General features: G+C 50.4%; 1 protein-coding gene across 4 annotated transcripts in view; it reads right to left on the minus strand.

Annotated features, from left to right (window-relative positions):
* mgat1 (alpha-1,3-mannosyl-glycoprotein 2-beta-N-acetylglucosaminyltransferase) overlaps nt 1-19,004 on the minus strand; it is a 46,582-nt gene that overhangs the window by 11,911 nt on the left and 15,667 nt on the right. Inside the window, exon 1 of one of the 4 annotated variants that reach the window (XM_033016288.1) lies at nt 8,271-8,312. The exons of 2 other annotated variants lie outside the window; for them this stretch is intronic. The gene's annotated coding sequence lies outside the window, so the exon portion shown is untranslated. Of the gene's footprint in view, nt 1-8,270; nt 8,313-19,004 lie in introns of those variants that run through there. One more of the 4 variants, XM_033016291.1, reaches the window with a different exon arrangement.

Here is a 19,004-nt window from a genome sequence, read left to right on the forward strand (position 1 = left end):
TTCCCAGCTGTTATCAGGCAACTGAATCTTCCCACCGACAACTGAACTACTATCCACCTCACTGGTGACCCTCGGACTATCTTTGATCAGGCATTACTGGCTTCACCTTGCACTAAACTTCATTCCCTTATCATGTATATCTTTTAAAATGATATATAAAAAAATAATTCTCAAGGGGTACAGGGATGGAGGGGATGGTTGACAAGTGGGGGTTAGTGTTTATCTATTGCTTTACTATTGTTTACTTATGTTTGGGTACTTCAGTTATGAAGTTTGTATGTACATAATAGTTGTATGTATATATATGTCTGTAGGTATTACGGGAAATTGCCTAGGGTAGTATTATTATTAGTAATGAATTGATTTTTAAATATGGTAGAAGTGTTGGGGAAAAGGGGTGAGATTTAATAAGTTATTCTTCTTCTCACTCCTTTTCGAGCTTGTACAGACACAGAGTTGGACATGGAACTTTGATTTTGTTCTTCTCATTGCTTTGTAAATATTGATTGTAATGTCCAATTGTTTGATAATTTCGATTTTGTTAATATTAATGTCGTTAATGTCTTTACTTGTTCAGAATAAATAAATAAATAAATAAATAAATAAATAGATGTATCTGTGCACTGTGAATGGCCCGATTGTAATCAGGGGTTATCCTTATGCTGAAGATAAACACAAAACGCTGGAGTTATTCAGCGGGACATGGCGCATCTCTGGAAGAATATGGTTGCCAACTGTCCCGTATTAGCTGGGACATCCCGTATATTGGGCTACATTGGTTTGTCCTATACGGGACCGCCCTTGTCCCGTATTTGACCGCTACTACTCGGGTCGAGGGGACTGTCGGGTCAGAGCGCTGCGTCCGGCCCCGCCTCACCCGTCCCGACGTAGTGCAGCCCATGGAGTGCAGCAGCAGCAGCAACAGCAGCAGCGTCTCGCCCGTGGCCCCGTCGGTCGGTCGGCAGCCCGGCCACCTGTCCGACCTTCGGACCTTCGCTGACCACCGACACCACCACCACCCCTCTTTCTCACGGCCGATCATCGGTTCATGAGTTGGACGGAGCGCCGGACTGTGCGGGCGGCCTCCGGGCCAAAACTCCTCAGCTGGCCCGCCGGCTGGGCTTTGTGTACAGTCCAGCCCAGCACCCGGGGCCAACTCATCATCCACCCAGCCACGGCCCAGTCGGTCAACGAATTGCTGTTGGGGATTATGTCCCTTATTTTGACCGTTTGTCCCTTATTTGGGAGTGGGAACGTTGGCGACCCTTGGGAGAGGAGGAATGGGTGACTTTTGGGGTCGAGACCCTTCTTATGCCGACTGGTTAGCACGCAACAAACGCATTTCCCTTTGACCTCGGTACACGTGACAATAAACTCAACTGATCTGCATTTCGTCCCTTTCGAATGACAGCACAGAAGGTATGAAACCTGTTGATAATTGCTACAAATCCCAGGTGTCTGGCGTACAACGACACAGTCCACCAGCCACATCCACTGCGCCTCATCTCCGGGACAGTCTGTGCTGTGTGTTGGGGGGGGGGGCGAGCAGGAGGAGGAGGTGTTGCAATAAACGTACAAGGTTTTTTTTTAAAAGCTCACAGCGGAATTAAAATATAGATGGCACACTGGACCCGATACGTGGACCAAAACGTCCGCTAAACGTGCAAAGTAAACCAGTGGGCACGATGTCCAAAATAAAATAGAGGACATACCAATGCACAGTAGAGGGCACAGCAGTTCACAGTAAACTAGAGGACACAGCAGTCCACAGTAAACTAGAGGACACAGCAGTCCACAGTAAAGGAGGATGTTGCCAGGACTAGAGAGTGTGAGCTGCAGGGAGAGGTTGAGTAGGCTGGGTCTCTATTCCATGGAGCGCAGGAGGATGAGGGGAGATCTTATAGAGGTGTATAAAATCATGAGAGGAATAGATCGGGCAGATGCACAGAGTCGTTTACCCAGAGTAGGGGAATCGAGGGCCAGAGGACATAGGTTCAAGGTGAAGGGGGAAAGATTTAATAGGAATCTGAGGGGTAACTTGTTCACACACAGAGGGTGGTGGGTGTATGGAACGAGCTGCCAGAGGAGGTGTTTAAGAAGGAACTGCAGATGCTGGAAAATCGTAGGTAGACAAAAGTGCTGGAGAAACTCAGCGGGTGCAGCAGCATCTATGGAGCGAAGGAAATAGGCAACGTTTCGGATCGAAACGTTGCCTATTTCCTTCACTCCATAGGTGCTGCTGCACCCGCTGAGTTTCTCCAGCAATTTTGTCTGCCAGAGGAGGTAGTTGAGGCTGGGACGATCCCATCGTTTAAGAAACAGTTGGACAGGGACATGGATGGGACAGGTTTGGAGGGATATGGACCAAGCGCATGCTGATGGGACTAGTGTAGCTGGGACATTGTTGGCCGGTGTGGGCAAGTTGGGCCGAAGGGCCTGTTTCCACACTGTATCACTCTATGACTAGAGGGCACAGCAGTCCACAGTAATATAGAGGGCACAGTGGTCCACAGTAGTTCACAGTAATATAGAGGGCACAGTAGCCCACAGTAGAGGACACAGTAATATAGAGAGCACAGTAGTCCACAGTAGAGGGCACAGCAGTCCACAGTAGAGGGCACAGCAGTCCACAGTAGAGGGCACAGCAGTCCACAGTAGAGGGAACAGCAGTCCACAGTAATATAGAGGGCACAACGGTACAAAATAAGTCAGGGACACAAAGGTCCCAAATAAACAAGAGGTCACAGCTGACTGAAGTAAATTAGAGGGCACAGCTTCCAAAGTAAACCAGAGGACACAGAGGTCTACTGTAAAGCAGACACAGAGGTCCAGAATAGTTGGACACAGTGCGCTAAAACAAAATGTGCAATGGTAAAAGAAGAAAGCACACATTCAACTAAGTATGAAAACCAGAGTGATTGGCACACAGAATGAAAAACATATTTAGCTAAACGCACAAATATATTGCCAGGAAGACTACTCGTGCAGCCCAGAAACAAAACACAGCCTGTCCACACTCGCATGACACAGATCCAAACCATTACCCCAGTAATTATATCCCCAAAACAAGAACAAACACACAGGCAAATAAACATGCTGCTTTGTAAACAACACAAGCACAGCAGTTGTCAAAGGAGACGGGAAATAATCCACGCACACACAGACCCACACACACACACACAGACCCACACACACAGACACACAGACCCACACACACAGACCCACACACACACAGACCCACACACACAGACACACAGACCCACACACACAGACCCACACACACACAGACCCACGCACACACACAGACCCACACAGAGACCCACACACACAGACCCACACACACACACAGACCCACACAGAGACCCACACACACAGAGACCCACACACACAGACCCACACACACACACAGACCCACACAGAGACCCACACACACAGAGACCCACACACACAGACCCACACACACACACAGACCCACACACACACACACAGACCCACGCACACAGAGACCCACGCACACACAGACCCACGCACACACAGACCCACGCACACACAGACCCACACACACAGACCCACACAGAGACCCACACACAGAGACCCACGCACACAGAGACCCACGCACACAGAGACCCACACACACAGAGACCCACGCACACACAGACCCACGCACACACAGACCCACGCACACACAGACCCACGCACACACAGACCCACACACACAGAGTGACACATGCGCAGTGACACTCGCACACAGACCCACGCACACACAGACCCACGCACACACAGACCCACACACACAGACCCACGCACACACAGACCCACACACACAGAGACCCACGCACACAGAGACCCACACACACAGAGACCCACACACACACAGACCCACACACACACAGACCCACACACACACAGACCCACACACACAGAGACCCACGCACACAGAGACCCACGCACACACAGACCCACACACACAGAGACCCACACACACAGTGACACATGCGCACAGACCCACGCACACACACACAGACCCACGCACACACAGACCCACGCACACACACACAGACCCACGCACACAGACCCACACACACACAGACCCACGCACACAGAGACCCACGCACACAGACCCACGCACACAGAGACCCACGCACACAGAGACCCACGCACACAGAGACCCACACACACAGAGACCCACGTACACACACACAGACCCACACACACAGAGACCCACACACACAGAGACCCACACACACAGAGACCCACACACACACAGACCCACACACACAGACCCACACACACACAGACCCACGCACACAGAGACCCACACACAGAGACCCACACACACAGAGACCCACGCACACAGAGACCCACGCACACACAGACCCACGCACACACACACAGACCCACGCACACACAGACCCACACACAGAGACCCACGCACACAGAGTGACACATGCGCACAGAGTGACACTCGCACACAGAGACCCACACACACAGAGACCCACACACACAGACCCACGCACACACAGACCCACGCACACCGAGACCCACGCACACCAAGACCCACGCACACAGACCCACGCACACAGAGACCCACACACACAGACCCACACACACAGACCCACACACACAGAGACCCACACACACAGAGACCCACACACACAGAGACCCACGCACACACAGACTCACACACACAGAGACCCACACACACAGAGACCCACACACACAGAGACCCACGCACACAGAGACTCACGCACACAGAGACCCACGCACACACAGACCCACACACACAGAGACCCACGCACACACAGACCCACGCACACACAGACCCACGCACACAGAGACCCACACACAGACCCACGCACACACACACAGACCCACACACACAGAGACCCACACACACAGAGACCCACACACACAGAGACCCACACACCCAGAGACCCCCACACACAGAGACCCACACACACAGAGACCCACACACACACAATCCCACACACACACAGACCCACACACACACAGACCCACGCACACAGAGACCCACGCACACACAGACCCACGCACACACAGACCCACGCATACACAGACCCACGCACACACACAGACCCATACACACACAGACCCACATACACACACACAGACCCATACACACACACAGACCCACGCACACACACAGACCCACGCACACAGACCCACGCACACACAGACCCACGCACGCACGCACAGACCCACACACACAGAGACCCACGCACACACAGACCCACACACAGAGACCCACGCACACACAGACCCACACACACAGAGACCCACACACAGAGACCCACGCACACACAGACCCACGCACACACAGACCCACGCACACAGACCCACTCACACACAGACCCACGCACACACAGACCCACACACACAGAGACCCACGCACACACAGACCCACGCACACACAGACCCACGCACGCACACACAGACCCACACACACAGAGACCCACACACACAGAGACCCACGCACACACACAGACCCACGCACACACACAGACCCACGCACACACACAGACCCACGCACACACACAGACCCACACACACACACACACGCACACACACAGACCCACATACACACACACAGACCCACGCACACACACAGACCCACGCACACACACAGACGCACACACACAGACCCACACACACACACACAGACCCACGCACACACACAGACCCACGCACACACACAGACCCACACACACACAGACCCACGCACACACAGACCCACGCACACACAGACCCACGCACGCACACACAGACCCACACACGCACACACAGACCTACACACACAGAGACCCACGCACACACAGACCCACACACACAGACCCACGCACACACAGACCCACGCACACAGACCCACTCACACACAGACCCACGCACACACACAGACCCACACACACAGAGACCCACACACACACAGACCCACACACACACACAGACCCACGCACACACACAGACCCACGCACACACACAGACCCACACGCACACAGACCCACGCATGCACACACAGACCCACACACACACAGACCCACGCACACACACAGACCCACACGCACACAGACCCACGCGCACACAGACCCACGCGCACACAGACCCACGCACACACACAGACCCACGCACACACACAGACCCACACGCACACAGACCCACGCACACACAGACCCACGCACACAGACCCACGCACACACAGACCCACGCACACACAGACCCACGCACACACACACAGACCCACGCACGCACAGACCCACGCACGCACACACAGACCCACACACACACAGACCCACACACACACACACACCCACACAGACCCACGCACTGACACACACAAACAGACCCACATACACAAACACATAGACCCAGAGACACACACGCACACACACTCACATAGACCTACAGACACACACACACACAGACTCACATAGACCTACACACACACACACACACACACACACACACACACACACACACACACACACACAGTGCAACACACACACACAGAGTGCAAGGGTAAAAGAGAACATGAAAGAGAGGAGGAGAAACACTCCATGGTTAACAGGGCTCGAGATTTCTCACAAGATGTTCATAAACCTGGCAGAGACCTGGTGGCAGTAACCACTGATGGAGGTCAGAAGCAGAAGTGAAGGTTTGAGGCAGCACCAATCCAACACCTGCAAGATTTGCAGGGGAACCTGATCGTGCGAAGCAGGCAGAATCAGCTCACAGGTGTTGGGTTACTGATCAAAAGAGATTTGCTGGCTGCAGCTCGAAAACAACCTGTGTTTTTAACTGAATCTGGGAGCAGAACAAAAGGGAGAATGACAAATGAGTTAGTTACTGGGCATGGACACAAAGAACTGGAGTAACTCAGCGGGACAGGCAGCATCTCTGGAGAGAAGGAATGGGTGACGTTTCGGGTCGAGACCCTTCTTCAGACTGAGATTCAGGGGAGAGGAAGTCGAGAGACATAGACAATAGAGAATCGACAATAGGTGCAGGAGGAGGCCATTCGGCCCTTCAAGCCAGCACCGCCATTCAATGTGATCATGGCTGATCATCCACACTCAGTACCCCGTTCCTGCCTTCTCTCCATATCCCCTGACTCTGCTATCTTTAAGAGCTCGAAGGGCCGAATGGCCTACTCCTGCACCTATTTTCTAACTCTATCTAACTCTCTCTTGAAAGCATCCAGTGAATTGGCCCCCGCCGCCTTCTGAGGCAGAGAATTCCACAGACTCGCTGTGTGAAAAAGTTTTTCCTCATCTCGGTTCTAAATGGCTTACCCCTTATTCTTAAACTGTGGCCCCCTGGTTCTGGACTCCCCCCAACATCGGGGACATGTTTCCTGGAAGGGTAAGATGTGAAAAGGACAGATGAAAGCAGACGAAGATAAGGAAACGTAGACACAAAATGCTGGAGTAGCTCAGCGGGGACAAGCAGCAACTGTGAAGAGAAGGAACAGGTCGGGAAGTGACATTTCGGGTTGAGACCCTTCGTCTGAAGAAAGGTCCAGACCCGAAACGTCACCCATTCCTTCTCTCCAGAGATGCTGTCTGTCCCGCTGAATTACTCCAGCATTTTGTGTCTATCTTCGGTGTAAACCAGCATCTAAGTGTGTCGTGTAAGAAGGAACTGCAGATGCTGGTTTAAACCGAAGATAGACACAAAAAGCTGGAGTAACTCAGCGGGGCAGGCAGAGGGGGAATGGGTGACGTTTCATAGAAACATAGAAAATAGGTGCAGGAGTAGGCCCTTCGGCCCTTCGAGCCTGCACCGCCATTCAATATGATCATGGCTGATCATCCAATTCAGTATCCTGTACCTGGTTTCGGGTCGAGACCCTTCTTCAGACTGTCTAGTTCCTTCCTACACATAAGGATGGTGGATGATCAGCCATGATCATATTGAATGGCGGTTCTGGCTCGAAGGGATGAATGGCCTCTACTCCTGCACTTATTGTCTATTGAAATGTAGAATGGTTCATGTTTGAAAGGGACCTAGGCTTGTTCCTCATGGGGGAGCAGGGCTAAGGCTGACCCTTTTCGCTGAGAGCACATTTCAGCGTGGACTCGCAGTGAATGAAGAGCCTCACCTGCACAGGCAACATAGTGATACAGCGTGGAAACAGGCCCTTCGGCCAAATATGCCCACACCGGCCAACATGCCCCATCTACACTAGACCCACCTGCCCGCGTTTGGCCCATATCCCTCTAAACCCATCCCATTCCTAAACGTTGTGATAGTACCTGCTTCAACTTGAGTGGCACAGTCGCGCAGTGGTAGAGTTGCTGCCTTACACGCGTTCGATCCTGACTACGAGTGCTGTCTGTACGGAGTTTGTATGTTCTGCCCGCGACCTGCGTGGGTTTTCCCTGGAATCTCCGATTTCCTCCCACACTGCAAAGACGTACAGGTTTATAGGTTAATAGACTTGGTAAAGTTGTAAAATTGTCCCTAATGTGTGTAGGATAGTGTGTGTCATTGATTGGTGTAGACTCGGTGGACTGAAGGACAATGGACAATAGACAATAGGTGCAGGATTAGGCTATTCGGCCCTTCCAGCCAGCACCGCTATTCATTGTGATCGTGGCTGATCATCCACAATCAGTACCCCGTTCCTGCCTTCTCCCCATATCCCTTGACTCCGCTATCTTTAAGAACTCTATCTAACTCTCTTGAAAGCATCCAGAGAACCGGCCTTCACTGCCTTCTGAGGCAGAGAATTCCACAGATTCATAACTCTCTGGGTGAAACAGTTTTTCCTCATCTCCGTTCTAAATGGCTTACCCCTTGTTCTTAAACTGTGGCCCCTGGTTCTGGACTCCCCCAACATCGGGAACGTTTCCTGCCTCTAGCGTGTCCAATCCCTTAATAATCTGATATGTTTCAATAAGATGCCCTCTCATCCTTCTAAACTCCAGTGTGTACAAGCCCAGTCGCTCCAGTCTTTCAACATATGACAGTCCCGCCCTCCCGGGAATTAACCTGGTGAACCTACGCTAGCCTCCCTCAATAGCAAGAATGTCCTTCCTCAAATTAGGGGACAAATACTGCACACAATACTCCAGGTGCGGTCTCACTTGTGCCTCTTTCCGCGCTGTAATTCCAAACTAAAGGAAACTAAACATAAAAGTACATCTGGCAGCTCGTTCCATACACCCACCACCGTATTGTGTAAAAAAAAAAGTTACCCCTCAGGTTCCCATTAAATCTTTCCACCCTCACCTTAAACCTATGCCCACTGGTTCTCGATTTCCCCTACTCAGGGCAAGAGACTCTGCGTGTTTACCTGATCTATTCCTCTCATGATTGTATACACCTCCTATGACTGCCATTATTTTGGAAAGTGAACCCAACATGTCACACACGTGACCATGTGTCTAAAGTGATACATAGCTACATAGACAATAGGTGCAGGAGTAGAGGCCATCCGGCCCTTCGAGCCTGCACCGCCATTCAATATGATCATGGCTGATCATCCAACTCAGTATCCCGTACCTGCCTTCTCTCCATACCCCCTGATCCCTTTGGCCACAAGGGCCACATCTAACTCCCTCTTAAATATAGCCAATGAACTGTGGCCTCAACCACCTCTGTGGCAGAGAATTCCACAGATTCACCACTCTCTGTGTGAAAATTTTTTTTCTCATCTCGGTCTTAAAGGATTTCCCCCTTATCCTTAAACTGTGACCCCTTGTCCTGGACTTCCCCAACATCGGGAACAATCTTCCTGCATCTAGCCTGTCCAACCCCTTAAGAATTTTGTAAGTTTCTATAAGATCCCCCCTCAATCTCCTAAATTCTAGCGAGTACAAGCCGAGTCTATCCAGTCTTTCTTCATATGAAGGTCCTGACATCCCAGGAATCAGTCTGGTGAACCTTCTCTGTACTCCCTCTATGGCAAGAATGTCCTTCCTCAGATTTGGAGACCAAAACTGTACGCAATACCACAGGTGTGGTCTCACCAAGACCCTGTACAACTGCAGTAGAACCTCCCTGCTCCTATACTCAAATCCTTTTGCTATGAATGCTAACATACCATTCGCTACCATACGTTCAAAGAATTTCTTGTAAGAGATTAATCTTATTCCTTGCTATTTTTCCTACCTACAGAACTATAATGTGTGTCTGCTAAAGATATGAACATTCCAGCTTTTTTTTAAATCCACAGAGTTTGCAAGATAAAACTGAGTTGTTAAAAAAAAAAAGCGTTTCCGGTGTGGCCCACACACGTGGCCAGCCCTATTTGAACTCTGCCCTTAAACAAACATTGTCATCATTGCGTTAAAAATTTAGCTTGGTAAACTCGGAAAAAAATATGAATCATATACATACAGCACAAAACAATATACCTGTGATGCTTTCAGAATTAGAAGAGAGGTATTCCACAGTTTTTCATCTTTTTGGTCACACACGTGACTAGGCTTGGGGCCTACTTGGTCGGACTTGGCCTCACAACCTTGTAATTAGCCCAGTGAAGCTCCTCCGTTCTGCCCACAATGTTGCTTTCTTCGAGATAGAACAACAGGCAATAGGTGCAGGGGTAGGCCATTCGGCCCATTCGAACCAGCACCTCCATTCAATGTGATCATGGCTGATCATCCCCATTCAGTACCCCGTTCCTGCCTTCTCCCCATATCCCCTGACTCCGCTATCTTTAAGAGCCCTATCTAGCTCTCTCTTGAAAGCATCCAGAGAATTGGCCTCCACTGCCTCCTGAGGCAGAGAATTCCACAGATTCATAACTCTCTGGGTGAAAAAGATTTACCTCATCGTTCTAAATGGCCTACCCCTTATTCTTAAACTGTGTGGCCCCTGGTTCTGGACTCCCCCAACACCGGGAACATGTTTCCTGCCTCTAGCGTGTCCAAAACCTTAATATTCTTATATGTTTCAATAAGATCCCCTCTTATCCTTCTAAACTCCAGAGTATACAAGCTGTAACCATATAAAATATAACCATATAACAATTACAGCAGGGAAACAGGCCATTTCGGCCCTTCTAGTCCGTGCCGAACACTTACTCTCACCTTGTCCCATCTACTTGCGCTCAGGCCATAACCCTCCATTCCTTTCCCGTCCATATACCTATCCAATTTATTTTTAAATGATAAATGTACACAGAACTCTTGTTTCCCTCTCATAGAAACATAGAAAATAGGTGCAGGAGTAGGCCATTCGGCCCTTCGAGCCTGCACCGCCATTCGATATGATCATGGCTGATCATCCAACTCAGTATCCTGTACCTGCCTTCTCTCCATACCCCCTGATCCCTTTAGCCACAAGGGCCACATCTAACTCCCTCTTAAATATAGCCAATGAACTGGCCTCAACTACCTTCTGTGGCAGATAATTCCACAGATTCACCACTCTCTCTGTAAAAAATGATTTTCTCATCTCGGTCCTAAAAGATTTCCCCCTTATCCTTAAACTGTGACCCCTAGTTCTGGACTGCCCCAACATCGGGAACAATCTTCCTGCATCTAGCCTGTCCAACCCCTTAAGAATTTTGTAAGTTTCTATAAGATCCCCCCTCAATCTTCTGAATTCTAGCGTGTACAAGCCGAGTCTATCCAGTCTTTCTTCATATTAAAGTCCTGCCATCTCAGGAATCCCTGCTTTCCCCTGACTCACAGCCTGAAGAAGGGTCTAGACCCGAAACGTAACCCAATCCTTCTCTCCAGAGATGCTGCCTGACCCGCTGAGATACTCCAGCATTTTTGTGCCTCTATTCACAGTACTCCAGGCGTGGCCTTGCCCACACCCTACATTATTGCACTAAAAACTCCCTCTATTTTAAACCCCAAAGCCTTCACAATGAATGTCGTAATGCCATTTCCCCAATTAACTACTCGTTGGACCTGCCTGCCAACTTTAAGACGCCACGAGAACTAACAGATCCCTTTGTACCTTACTCACTTGCAGTCTCTCTCCACTTAAGATGATAATAATCAGTTGATGCTTGACTTTGGACCTCCCCACATTAAACTCCATTAGCAGTTCCTCTGACATCTATTACAAACCGACTGACTGGCACAGCAATCTCGACTACACTTCACCCCACCCTGCTTCCTGTAAAGACTCTATCCCCTACTCCCAATTCCTCCGTCTATGCCGCATCTGCGCCCAAGATGAGGTGTTCCATACCAGGGCATCCGAGATGTCCTCATTATTTTGGAAAAGGGGGTTCCCCTCTCCCATCGTAGATGAGTACCTCACTAGGGCCTCCTCGATATCCCGCAGCTCTGCTCTTGCTCCCCCTCCCCCCCCCCCCCCCAGTCGTAACCGGGTCGGAGTCCCCTCTTCAACTCACCTTTCACCCCAACAGCACATAATCGTCCGAGTTTTCGACCTCTCCACCCCTTTCCGCAGAGATTGTTCCCTCGGCAACTCCCTGGCCCTTCCCACCCAAACTATCCCCTCCCCCAGGCAGGCGCGGGTTATTGATTGGGGACGATCAGCCATGATTACAATGAATGGCGGTGCTGGCTCGAAGGGCCGAATGGCCTCCTCCTGCACCTATTTTCTATGTTTCTATGTACGTTCCCCTGCATCCGCAGGAGATGCAACACCTGTCCCTTTACCTCCCCCCTCGACTCCGTCCAAGGACCCAAACAGTCTTTTCAGGTGAGGCAGAGGTTCACTTGCACCTCCTCCAACCTCATCTACTGTAGCCGCTGTTCCAGGTGTGGACTCCAACACATCGGTGAGACCAAGCGCAGGCTCGGCGATCGTATCGCTGAACACCTCCGCTCAGTCCGCCTAAACCTACCTGATCTCCCAGTTGCTAAATACTTCAACTCCCCCTCCCATTCCCACACTGACCTTTCTGTCCTGGTGGGCCTCCACCATTGTCAGAGTGAGGCCCAGCACCAGTCTGGGGAACAGCACCTCATATTTCGCTTGGGCACCTAACACCCCAGCGGTATGAACATTGATATCTCTAACTTCAAGAAATTCTCGCTTTCCCTGCTCCATCCCTCCCTCTTCCCAGTTCCCCGACTAGTCTGACTGTCCCTGCTTACATTTTACCTCTGTTTGCTTTGTTGTTACCTTCTCCCAGCTAACAATGATCTATTCTACATTCTCCCTGATCTCCATCCCCTTTGACCTGTTTACACACCTCACACTTCCTTATCTATATATCTCCCTCTCCCGCTGACATCTGTCTGAAGAAGGGACTCGACCCGAAACGTCACCCATCCCTTCTCTCCGGAGATGCTGCCTGTCCCGCTGAGTTACACCAGCATTTTGAGTCTATCTTCAGGTGTAGACCAGCATCTGCACTGCCTTCCTACACAAAGCATCTTTTACCACGGCACGCTGTTCCCTCCACCAATTCTTTCATGGAAATAGAGAACAAGTGTGGGGCAAGGTACACAAAAATGCTGGAGAAACTCAGCGGGTGCAGCAGCATCTATGGAGCGAAGGAAATAGGCAACGTTTCGGGCCAAAACCCTTCTTCAGACTGATGGGCGGTGGCGGGGAGAAGGAAGGAAAAAGGAGGGGGAGGAGCCCGAGGCTGAGGAAGGGGAGGAGACAGCAAGGGTTAACAAAATTGGGAGAATTCAATGTTCATGCCCGCAGGATGCAGACTCCCCAAGCGGAATATGAGGTGCGGTTCCTCCAATTTCCGGTGTTGCTCACTCTGGCAATGGAGGAGACCCAGGACAGAGAGGTCGGATTGGGAATGGGAGGGGGAGTTGAAGTGCTGAGCCACCGGGAGTTCAGGCAGATTCTTGTGGACCGAGCGGAGGTGTTCGGCGAAGCGATCGCCCAACCTCCGCTTGGTCTCACCGATGTAGATCAGCTGACATCTAGAGCAGCGGATGCAGTAGATGAGGTTGGAGGAGATACAGGTGAACCTCTGTCGCACCTGGAACGACTGCTTGGGTCCTTGAATGGAGTCGATGGGGGGGGAGGTAAAGGGACAGGTGTTGCATTTCTTGCGGTTGCAACGGAAAGTGCCCGGGGAGGGGGTGGTACGGGGGGGGAAGGGAAGAATTGACAAGGGAGTTGCGGAGGGAGCGGTCTTTGCGGAAGGCAGACATGGGGGGAGATGGGAAGATGTGGCGAGTGGTGGGGTCACGTTGGAGGTGGCGAAACTGACGGAGGATTACTTGTTGTATGAAATTGTGGGGCAAGAATTGATTCCCGAGGTGCCCCATTATTTAGAACCAAGGAACGGGTTTATACCAAAGATGGACGCAAAGTGCTGGAGTAACTTCAGGCAGCGTCTCTGGAGAACATGGACAGGTGATGTAGAATCGAGAACAGGTTTGCAGGTTAAGTGGCCGGTATTTTGTGTCTACGCACCAGCCTTCTAGTTGGCCCTTGGTCAAATGCCTTCTACAGTCTCCCCACTAACAACTCTCCCCGCAAAATCCTCAAAGAATTGAGCAAATCTGTCAAACCTGATCCACCTTTCATAAAACCATGTTGACTTGGTTGAAGTATGCTCAGTCTAATAAGCGATTAGGCACGGCCATTTTCAATTACCCTGACAGCTTATTCAGCTGCTGCACACAAGGCTAAGCCAAGGAGCTTTCCAATGACGTGTGCGTGAAGGAACTGCAGATGCTGGTTTAAACCGAAGATAGACACAAAATGCTGGAGTAACTCAGCGGGACAGGTAGCATCTCTGGAGGGAAGGACGGGTGATGTTTTAGATCGGGTCTCGACCCGAAACGTCACCAATTCCTTCTCTCCAGAGACGCTGCCTGTCCCGCTGAGTTACTCCAGCTTTTTGAGACTATCTTTGGTTTGGAATCACATTAAGGTCAGTAGAGCTAACCAAGTCAATAAAGGAAAAGGAAGACAAAGGAACGTACACAAAAAAGCTGGAGAAACTCAGCGGGTGCAGCAGCATCTATGGAGCGAAGGAAATAGGCAACGTTTCGGCCCGAAACGTTGCCTATTTCCTTCGCTCCATAGATGCTGCTGCACCCGCTGAGTTTCTCCAGCTTTTTTGTGTACCTTCGATTTTCCAGCATCTGCGGTTCCTTCTTAAACTCTTAATAACACAAAGGACATGTCCCGGTCATTAAAACAGCAACTGCAGGTGCTGGTTTTCAAAACAAAGACACAATTTTCATGAAAGATGTATAAAATCATGAGAGGAATAGATCGGGTAGATGCACAGAGTCTCTTGCCCAGTCGGGGAATGGAGAACCAGAGGAACTGGGTTTAAGGTGAAGGGGGAAAGATTTAATAGGAATCTGAGGGGTAACTTTTTCATAAACAAGGGGTGGTGGTTGTATGGGACGAGCTGCCAGAGGAGGTAGTTGAGGCTGGGACTACTGCAGCGATTAAAATGCCCCTGTCCCACTTAGGAAACCTGAACGGAAACCTCTGGAGACTTTGCGCCCCACCCAAGGTTTCCGTGCGGTTCCCGGAGGTTTTTGTCAGTCTCCCTACCTGCTTCCACTACCTGCAACCCCCGGCAACCACCTGCAACCTCCGGGAATTTAAGGATGTGGGGCAAACGCCGGCAGGTGGGATTAATGTCGGTGGGGGATGTCGGTCAGTGTGGGCAAGTTAGGCCAAAGGGCCTGTTTCCACGCTATATGCTGGAGTAAAAAGAAGGCAATTCTCATGTCACTTCTCTGCTCAAGTACCTGTGTTGTACGGAGAAGAGAGGAGATTCATCGGGGTTTCAGGAAGAACTGCAGGTCTGGTTTATACCGAAGTTCGACACAAAGTGCTGGAGTAACTCAGCGGGTCAGGCAGCATCTCTGAAGAATGTGGATAGGTGATATTTAGGGTCAGGACCCTACTTCAGACTGCTTTTCTCCAGAACTTCAAGGGCCCCGACCTGAAACGTCACCCATCCATGTTCTCCAGAGATGCTGCCTGACCCGCTGAGTTACTCCAGCACTTTGTGTCTATCCTTGGCTGATGTGATCCGTGTGCTCGAGTTAAACACCTCTGTGCTTTACAGCAATGGGATTGAAAGTCAAAGAGCCTTATATAAGTGGCACCAAGCTGCTCTTCCCAGAGGAAGTGTAGCAACACCACAAATTACAGTAATGTACAGTTTACAGTTTAGTTTATTGTCACGTGTACCAAGGTACAGTGAAAAGCGTTTGTTACGTGCTATCCAGTCAGCGGATAGTCAATAAGTGATTACAAGAGCCACTGACAGTGTATAGATACATGTCAATGTAAATAACGTTCAGCGCAAGGTAAAGTTTACAAGTTTAGTTTAACATAGAAAAATAGAAACATAGAAAATAGGTGCAGGAGTAGAGGCCATTCGGCCCTTCGAGCCAGCACCGCCATTCAATATGATCATGGCTGATCATCCAACTCAGTATCCCATCCCTGCCTTCTCTCCATACCCCCTGATCCCTTTAGCCACAAGGGCCACATCGAACTCCCTCTTAAATATAGCCAATGAACTGTGGCCTCAACCACCTTCTGTGGCAGAGAATTCCACAGATTCACCACTCTCTGTGTAAAAAATGATTTTCTCATCTCGGTCCTAAAAGACTTCCCCTTTATCCTTAAACTGTGACCCCTAGTTCTGGACTTCCCCAACATCGGGAACAATCTTCCTGCATCTAGCCTGTCCAACCCCTTAAGAATTTTAGAGATACAGCGCGGAATCAGGCCCTTCGGCCCACCGACCAGTGTTCCCCACACACCCAACAATACCCAACACACACTAGGGACAATTTACACTTACACCAAGCCAATGAACCTACAAACCTGTACGACTTTGGCGTGTGGGAGGAAACAGAAGATCTCGGAGAAAACCCGCGCAGGTCACGGGGAGAACGTACAAACTCCGCACAGACAGCGCCCGTAATCGGGATCGATCCCGGGCCTCCGGCGCTGCATTCGCCGTAAGGCAGCAACTCTACCGCTGCGCCACCGCGAATGCCGGAGGAAACCGAACAGCTCGGAGAAAAACTCACGCGGGTCACGGGGAGGGCGTGCAAACTCCGTGCAGACAGCTGGGATCGAACCCCGGGTCTCCGGCTCCACTAAAAGCCAGCAAAGTCTGATCGAGGGCAGTCGGACGGTCACCAATGAGGTAGACAATAGTTCAGGACTTACAACTTCAAGTCTGCAACTTAGGACACGTTTGCAACTTACCTCATAAAGCCTGAAGGCTAAGGGGGCGGAGATGAATAATTTGCATAAGGCAACGGGTATTCAAATGCTCACACTCTGAGATAAAGCACGACTGGATACACTGGCTGCTAAATAACACCCAGCCCAATGATCGCAGCTTGTTCTACATTGGCAGGTCCTCATCGATCTGAAAGCTTGCCCAAGTCGGGCAAGAAATAAATAGTTGGAAGCAGGCCGAAAATGCTGGAGTAACTCCAAAGGCATACAGGTTTGAAGGTCAATTGGCTTGGTACATGTGTAAAATTGTTCCTAGTGTGTGTACAGTAGTGTTAATGTGCAGGGATTGTTAGTCGGTCTGGACTCGGTGGGCCGAAGGGCCTCTTTCTGTGCTGAATCACCAAACTAAACTAAAAAACTATCCTCAGCGGGACAGGCAGCAAGTCTGGTTGGAAGGAATGGGTGACGTTTTGGGTCGAGAACCTTCTTCAGACAGAAGACGGAATACTTCAGACCTCAGAGTCTGAAGAAGGGTCTCGACCTGAAATGTCACCCATTCCTTCTATCCAGAGATGTTGCCTGTCCCGCTGAGTTACTCCAGCACTTTGTGTCTATCTTTGGCTGATGTGATCTGTGTGCTCGAGTTTACACCTCTGTGCTTTACAGCAATGGGATTGAAAGTCAGAGAGCCTTATATAAGCGGCACCAAGCTGCTCTTCCCAGAGGAATAGTAGCGACAGCACAAATTACAGTAAAGTACGGTTTACAGCTTAGTTTATTGTCACGTGTACCAAGGTACAGTGAAAAGCTTTTGTTACGTGCTAACCAGTCAGCGGAAAGACAATACATGATTACAAGAGCCACTGACAGTGTATAGATACATGTCAATGTAAATAACGTTCAGCGCAAGGTAAAGTTTACAAGTTTAGAGATACAGTGGGGACTCTGGCCCTTCGGCCCACCGACCAGTGAACCCCACACACACCCAACACCATCTGACACACACTAGGGACAATTTACACTTACACCAAGCCAATTAACCTGCAAACCTGTACGTCTTTGGAGTGTGGGAGGAAAATGAATATCTCGGGAGAAAACCCACGTGAGAGAACGTACAAACTTCAAACTGTGTCGGACGGAACTGCAGATGCTGCTTTAAACCGAAGATAGGCACAAAGTGCTGGAGTAACCCAGCGGGACAGGCATCATCTCTCGATAGAAGGAATAGTCGAGACCCTTCTTCAGACTCTGAGGTCTGAAGTATTCCGTCTTCAGTCTGAAGAAGTCTCGACCCCAAACGACCCCGGGTCCGTTCTCCCCGTGACCCGCGTGGGTTTTCTCCGAGATCTTCGGTTGTGTCTCCGGCGCCACCGTGCCACCACCAAAGCCAGCAAAGTCTGATCGAGGGCAGTCAGAGGGTCACCAATGAGGTGGACAGTAGTTCACGACTTACAACTTCAAGTCTGCAACTTATGGGCCTGTCCCACCCGGGCGTCATTTGCACGTCACGCAGGTGGCGCGCGAAGATTTTGAGAATCACAAAACCCTGGGGCGCCGCGCGCTACCGTGCGTCACTGCCTATGCCACCACGTCTCACCAAGCGCCATGCACGCGTAATGCACGTGACGTAATGCGTCGTGACGTGTAAATGATGTTGCGTAAATGACACGCAAATGACGCCCAAGATGCAGTATAATGCGGATAAATGTGAGGTTATCCACTTTGGTGGCAAAAACAGGAAAGTAGACTATTATCTGAATGGTGGCCGATTAGGAAAAGGGGAGATGCAACGAGACCTGGGTGTCATGGTACACCAGTCATTAAAAGTAGGCATGCAGGTGCAGCAGGCAGTGAAGAAAGCGAATGGTATGTTAGCATTCATAGCAAAAGGATTTGAGTATAAG

The sequence above is a fragment of the Amblyraja radiata genome, unplaced genomic scaffold (genome assembly GCF_010909765.2).
Source record: "Amblyraja radiata isolate CabotCenter1 unplaced genomic scaffold, sAmbRad1.1.pri S36, whole genome shotgun sequence".
Classification (NCBI taxonomy): Eukaryota; Metazoa; Chordata; class Chondrichthyes; order Rajiformes; family Rajidae; genus Amblyraja; species Amblyraja radiata.